This window comes from Gavialis gangeticus, unplaced genomic scaffold (genome assembly GCF_001723915.1).
Source record: "Gavialis gangeticus isolate Ggan-Ray unplaced genomic scaffold, GavGan_comp1, whole genome shotgun sequence".
NCBI lineage: Eukaryota > Metazoa > Chordata > Crocodylia > Gavialidae > Gavialis > Gavialis gangeticus.
This window is the reverse complement of record NW_017729006.1, coordinates 46,571,898-46,579,270: the sequence shown is the minus strand read 5'-3', so window position 1 is coordinate 46,579,270 and position 7,373 is coordinate 46,571,898. Positions and strand designations below refer to the sequence as shown.

At 44.1% G+C, this 7,373-nt stretch overlaps 1 protein-coding gene and 1 long non-coding RNA gene across 4 annotated transcripts in view; both read left to right on the top strand.

Annotated features, from left to right (window-relative positions):
- TEX10 (testis expressed 10) overlaps positions 1-7,373 on the top strand; it is a 157,836-nt gene that overhangs the window by 64,569 nt on the left and 85,894 nt on the right. The window lies entirely within an intron of this gene.
- Positions 1-7,373, top strand: part of LOC109291927 — an 18,206-nt gene that overhangs the window by 3,988 nt on the left and 6,845 nt on the right. The window contains exon 2 of the long non-coding RNA XR_002095987.1: positions 290-294. This is a non-coding gene — a long non-coding RNA (uncharacterized LOC109291927). The remainder of the gene's footprint in view (positions 1-289; positions 295-7,373) is intronic.

Genomic DNA, 7,373 nt, shown 5'->3' with positions numbered 1-7,373 from the left:
TTTCAAAAAGGCCCCCCCCCCCCCCCCCCCGCATGGAGAATTTTGTGGGGGGAAGAGGAGGGACTTCCAGTGGCACAGGTCAGGGGTTAAGGGGTGGGACTTCAATCCCAAGATGATGACCAGGGGGTGGGGTACCTGTCAAGGATAGGGGCTGCCCTTGCGGCCCTTGACATCTCACCAAAAGTCGCTAAGTGGCCCTCCAGCCAAGATAATTGCCCACCCTCGGGATAGGGGATAAAGGGCAGTATGCGGTAATTATTCCTTATTTCCTCCCCACCACTAGTCTGAGATGCAGTACTTTGTTGGTTTCTATCAGTTTAAGCCTAACACTTGTTATCTAGAGGGTGGAACATTTATAGTCTCATCTGGTATTGCATTCGTCAGTGCTGACAAATGCCAATGAGAAGACAAAGAGCTGAAAAGACTGGACTATTTCAGAAACAGGTCATTTGTCCATGAGCCTACAATTTAGGATAACAAATTATCCAGTGCTGTTTGCCCACTACAGTTTAAGTCCATGAATGTATTCTAAACCTGGCAGAGATACTCTCAAGACAGTCTATGGTACCCTTGCTTTTTGAGGGCCATTTGATGGCACAGGCAGGCTTATGGGAAGTATTAGATGCAGCTAATGCTGCTTCCAGCTCAGAGGCTTCAGCCGTGCTTATAGACTCTGGAACCACTCTTTGGTTCTTTTATCTGTGCATCAAAGCCACTGTTTTTCATGCATATATATCCAAAAATTCCAGCCTTGAACTTCTCTGAGGCAGTGGTTAATCAGCTACAAGCTTTCAGGCACATATGTCTCAGTTTGTACACTGACAATTCACATCACTTAGGAAGGATTAAAAAAGCACACAAACAAAAACAGTTGTTTACAGTCCACTTTTCATTTCCCCAGAACCCCTGCCTCCAGATAGCCCTGGTGACTGAATCATTAAAGCCCCTAAGTATAGACAGTAAAAAAGCCCAAGGCTGAATCAATTCATTCTTTGCAGGTTAGTCTAAGTTGCACAGATTAAATTGAAACAGAAGTGAACAGACAGGAAATTCAGGAAATGCAGCTACGTGCCTGGAGTGGCTCAGGCCAGAAGCCAGAGGGTGCTAGAGTTCGGCTCTCTGGTTGCACGTTCACGTCCTCTTCCTGCTGTCCTTGAGGTCTCTTGGATTTGCAGTCCAGAATTACAGCAGCAGGACCCTGCAGGGTTGCTCATCAATTCCTTTTCCTGCTTCCAGGTGCCTCTGGGATTTACAGTCCACAGTTGCATCCAGCAGTAAATTTGAGTAAGGGAAGGGGTGTTTAACCCACCTCCCTGGCACCAGATTCCACCTGAGGTTTGCCTGTGGTGTGGGAAGGGGGAAGTCCCTTCCTGTTTCCTCCCGTCCCCCTCATAGATTGGGCTGCTAGCTGGTCTCACCAGTTTTAAAACTGGTTTATGTGCACTGTGCTTTTGTTCTGTTACAGATTTAAACCAGTTTGTGTAACTTCTGTCCCAAGCCTAGATGTAAGATACCTGCTTTGCAACCTTCCTTCTCCAAACCATGCAGGTTAATAACATGTTTGAGTTCTGGTAACAAATGGTCATTCAGTCCTTCTTTCCATCCCTTTCCAGGGACCTTTCTCATCATGACAGACTGGCATGAGATGGCCAATGTCTTCTATTGGCTTTGGGGGCAATAGAAAAGTTACCCCACAACTTGGAGGAAAGGGTTTTACAGCAGTTATTTCCTGATTCCAAAACTAAAGGAAAGATAGTGACTCTGGCAGTGGTCATACAGGATGAGATACATTCAGGGAATGGTTTTGTACTCCTTGACTTGAAGGATACATACTTTTACATTGCCACAAGGCCTTTCTGCAGGAAGTACCTTTTGGTTATTGGATCAGGACTAGAGGTCTTAGCATCTAAAGAGAGTGTGGCCACAACACTCCCCAACCCCTCTCCCCCACCAATCTGTCCCTGCTTATCAGTAGCTGGAGTCCTCTGGGATGTGTTATCCTCATACACACTTGAATTCAGCACTCTTTCTGAGTCAAATGAAAAGAAACTGAGGAGCAGGAAGTAGGCCTTATCCGCTCAGCTCAGGGCATCAGAGGACACTGGGCCAGTGTGTGTCCTTCCAGTGCTGCTACAGCAAAAAAGTCTTTTGATAGGTGGCTCAGGGCATGAGCAGTATGCACAAGTGAGAGCATGTAGGTGTGCAAGAAGAACTCCAGTTACTGGTAAATAACCTTTGTTTTTTTCCTTTAATGTTTTTGTTTTGGTTTTCATATGAGAACCATACTTCAGTAGGGTATCACCTATGAAAGCTTATGAATTTCTGACCTCTGTGCCACTGCGTCCTCCCTTCTGCCTGAACTTCAGAGTAACATGGCTAACCACCTCTCTTATCTTTTGGTTTGAATTTATATAAGGGTTGTTTTGCCTTTATTTCATATCAGAATATCACAAATAATATGTAATACAATGCAAATAAAAGCCTGCATTCTTGGAAAATTATAAGAAGATTGTTTTCCCTGTGCTAGTTATGCCTTGGAAAAAATCCTAAAATCTACTGCCCAAATAATGAGAAGTGGGAGTTATGAGGGAATGGGTCACACTGTTTATTTTAAAGATGAGAAACTCCTATATGAAGTCTCATGGTGCCAGGTAGAGCCATTTCCTTTTTTTCCTGGTCTCTTTTGCTCCCTCTTTATTGGGCCTTACAAAATGGTGCAACTCTGGCTATAGGGAAAGAGAAAGTCCTATGTCTGGGTCATAAAAATAAAAGCTACCTGTAGCAAACACTCCAGAGAACATGAACTCAGTTGGGAAGTCGGATTTTCTGGTGGTTGACATTAGGGTTACCCAGAACTTTTGGAGAGCTCTTATCTCATTCTCATTTGCCATTGTTTTATAGCTTTGGAAAAAGCACTGGGGTCAAGTGACCCCAGCCATGTACATGTCTAACCTCCTCTTGAACACCTCCAAGGTAGGGGAAAGCACTGCTTCCTTTGGAAGCCCATTCCATATTTTGGCAACCCTCACTGTAAAGAGTTTTTTTTTCCTGATGTCCACTCTTGTTGTGCATGGACTTTACTACCTGTGGTCCTTTTAAAGTGTTTGGTTACCCTTCAGATTAAGGAGGAGCTCAGTCCATGGCTAGAATGCCATGGAAGTGTTGGGCAGGTTTGTTACTCCATGACATCTTTGGGAAATTGGTGTAGGATACCACCTTTTGGAATAGCTTTTACAATGCTTTCTTGGAATAAGAGGCAGCCTATGTGTCTGGAGTGGCATGGAGGATCACTAAATATCTTTTGGTTGCAGGCACACTTGTTTTAAACTGCATTAGACCTGTCAGTGTTTGTGTCGTGGAAGGCCACAGAAATGCTGCCTTTCCTTTTTCATGTTCTTTTGTGACAAGGCATTTAGCAGAATTGGTGGAATCTGACAGGGCCACTCCATGAGTCCTTCTACTATGGCCTCAAACTTGCAATCTCTGGGCTGTTAACTGTGTGTCTTAGCACCTGCACCACCCCAGTCCCTGCAGAAATATTTGCCCTTGAAGAAATACTTAAGCCAGGTCTATGCTTGCTGGTTCTGGAATGCAAGCATTATAGTTGTGTTAATATGGTGTTATGCTTGGGCTAATTAATGCTGCTGAGAAACACAAAAAATGACTCTCATTACTAAGAGCAACTTTGATAAAGCAGTACAAAACCAAAAAAATTTTTCATGAAAATTTAAACAGTACAAGGTTTTAGAAGTGAAATACATCTGCACATATTTCTTTATTGTAACAATAAGTGAAATGAAAATGGACTTAAATATTTCATAGATTTCATAGACATTAGGGCTGGAAGGGACCTCGGAAGATCATCAAGTCCAGCCCCCTGCCCAAAGGGCAGGAAGTCAGCTGGGGTCATAGGATCCCATAAGCATCCAATTTGCTCTTGAAGGTGTTCAATGTAGGTGCTTGAACCACTTCCAATGGCAGGCTGTTCCAGACCTGGGGGGCTCGGACAGTAAAGAAATTCTTCCTTATGCCCAGCCTGAAACGGTCTTGCAGTAGTTTGACTGTTTAACCTAGTCATCCCTTGGGGTGCTCTGGTGAACAAACGTTCCCCCAGATCCTGGTAGTCACCCTGATAAACTTATAGGTGGCTGTCAGATCACCCCTGAGCCTGCGCTTTTCCAGGCTAAAGAGCCCCATGGCTCTCAGCATGTCTGCTTTCCTGACCTCTGATCATGCGCATAACTCTTCTCTGGATTCTCTCAAGCTTCTCCACATCCTTTTTGAATTGTGGAGCCTAAAACTGGATGCAATACTCCAGCTGCGGCCTCACCAAGGCCGAGTACAGGGGGAGAAGGACATCCTGGGATTTGCTTGAGAAGCACCTATGGATGCAAGCCAGCATTTTGGTCGCTTTACTAGCCGCAGCATCAGATTGCAGGCTCATGTTCATCTTGTGGTCAGTCATGACCCCCAAGTCTCTTTCTCCCGTAGCGCTAGCCAGTGTAGCACTGCTGAGCCTATAAGGATGCTGCAGGGTTTTTTCCCAAGGTGGAGAAGCTTGGTGGAAATTTAATTTACAGGCAGGAGGAACTACAAATAAATTAAACATTGAAAATATGAGAGATGATTGATTAATTTTGAGATACTGAGTGAACAAAAATAAATCAAGGAAAAAATAGTTTAAAAGTTACTAAAATGAATACAAGACTGATATACGTGAACTAAAAAAAAAAAAGTTTGCACTTAAAATGCTGGCATTTCCTTTGCTTTGTTCAGACAGAGCTTAAAATGGCAGGCCATTCTTCACTGTTATGTAAAAGTCTGTGGATTAAAAGAGAGAATATTAAATGTATAGTTAGGAGCTTAATCCTTAATGTTTTGACTCAAATATGTGCTATCTGATTGAGTTTTTTAAAAAAAAATAAGGGTGAAGTTCTTTTGTTTACTGCTGTTACATTCTGGTAAATACCTGCTACTCATTAGTGAACATACTTCCTCCAATTTATGTTCCTGTTTGCAATATGTAAACAGTTATGGGGCTTTTTGGTTTGTTGGTGTTTTCTTTTGTGCAAACAGCCTTTTTAACCGTGAATGAAATTAGTAGCAGAGGAAGCTTATTTATAATAGGAATAATATTTTTCTCCAAATCCACTTTAATGCCTAAGATATATTGTTGCTTTCCATTCTTTTACTTGCTAATACCTTATCCTTTAAAAGAATCAATAAGAAAACATGTGACCTGTTGTCTGTATTATCTAACCTATTATAGCAAAAGTACATTCATAGAATCATAGAAGCAGGGTCAGAAGGGACCTTGTAGATCTTCAAGTCCGACCCCTGCCTGGGCAGGAGAAAAACTGGGCTCAAATGACTCCAGCCAGGTAGGCATCAAGCCTCTTCTTAAAGACTCCCAGGGTAGGAGCCAGCACAACTTCCCTTGGAAGTTGGTTCCAGATCCTAGCCGCCCTGACTGTGAAGCATTTCTTACAGATGTCTAACCTAAACCTACTCTCCAACAACTTATGGCCATTATTCCTTGTTATGCCAGGGGGTGCGAGGGGAAACAAGGTCTCTCCCAAACCCTTCTGGTCCTCCCTAGTGAGTTTATAGACGGTCACCAGGTCCTCCCCATTCTTTCACTTCCTCAAGATTTCTGTTCAGGGCTTGGGAAATTTACTACTAGCTAGTGACAAGCCTATTAGAAATGTGTAGTGAGGGGCAAGAGGAGAGCTGTGTTCACGAACACCACCTTGTTCAGTATTCTAACCCCTTGTTTCCCTGCTAAAGCTAGTTGAAAACTGTGAGCAGGGTTTATACAAAAACCAAAGAAAATAGCTTGGCTACACTAATGCAAACAGCAGAGTGCATTTTAAAACATCTGTATTTTAGGTTAGTTAATGGATTAGGAATTGAGTTAAGCAAAACTGAAACAAGCTACTCTTAAGCTGAAATAAATGTCTGCATTGGCACTAGGGCTGTGCAAAGCTTCGCATCGTGATTTAGATTTGGAGATGATTTGGACAATTCGGAGGCCAAATCTATGAATCCAAATCAAATTACTAGAAGCTTTAGGTTTTCAGAATCAATTTGGAGAAGATTCGGAGCTTCAGCCATAGAGTATAATGGGGACTCAATGAAATATCTATAACTTTGTTCTTTTTTGGCTGATTTGGATGAAACTTGCAGGGATGGTAGCCTCTCAGCAGGACCTTTAGGGAACTCTACACTGTTAATCCAATGGAAAGCTGAACTTTTGCTCCAAAGAGAATTATGGACATTTATGACTATGCGATTCCTCCTTAGTCTAGGAAAGCCAGCTTTCCCTTTGTCTCCCTTGTTTCTGAGACCTTTTATTGAAAATTTGGATAGGTGAAAGAAGCTGTTCAAATTGGAGATGTAAAAAGTTAAATGGTTAACCAGTAATTATATTTGTACCGTTTAACATTTACCGTTTACCTCCTGGCTCAGTGCTGCCAGCTGTCAGGGGCTGCCTGGGAGGTGGCGCAGATCCAGGCTGCAGCGGCTGCTGTGGCAGAGAGGTAACTAGTGGTAAGGTGAGGGTGTGGGGGTGCCTGGGTCTGTGAAGCCTGCCCCTGTACCACCCAGTGGCAGCCCCAACATTACACTTAGTTTCATAGTAGTTTCATAGTAGCTAGGATCAGGAGGGACCTGAACAGATCATCGAGCCTGACCCCCTGCCACAGGCAGGAGTAAATGCTGGGTTCAAAAGACCCCAGACAGGTGATCATCCAACCTCGTCTTGAATTTGCCCAAGGTAGGGGCAAGGACCACTTCCCTGGGAAGTTGGTTCCAGATTTTGGCCACCCTAACTGTAAAATACTGCCTTCTGATCTCTAACCTAAACCTATTCTCCATCAGCTTATTACCATTGTTCCTTGTCACCCCAGGTGGTGCTGGGGAGACAAGGGCTCTACCTATTTGCTGTTGATCTCCCCTGATGAGTTTGTAGGCAGCCACCAGGTCCCCCCTCAGCCTCCTCTTGCTGAGGCTGAACAGGTTCAGGTCCCTCAGTCTCTCCTCATAGGGCCTGTCCTGCTGCCCTCTCACCAAGTGGGTGGCCCTCCTCTGAGCCCTCTCCAGGCTGGCCATATCCTTTTTAAAGTGCAGCAACCAGTACTGGACACAGTACTCCAACTGCAGCCTTACCAACGTCGCATAGAGGGGGAGTATCACCTCTCTGGACCAGCCTGAGATGCATTTTTGGATGCATGACAAGGTATGGCTGGCTTTGCTGGCGGCGCTCTGGCATTGGCAGCTCATGTTCATCTTGGAGTCAGTAGACCTCTGTGCTTTCAAGAGGGGAACTCCCCAGCCTATATGTATGCTGTGGATTCCTTCTCCCAAGGTGCAGC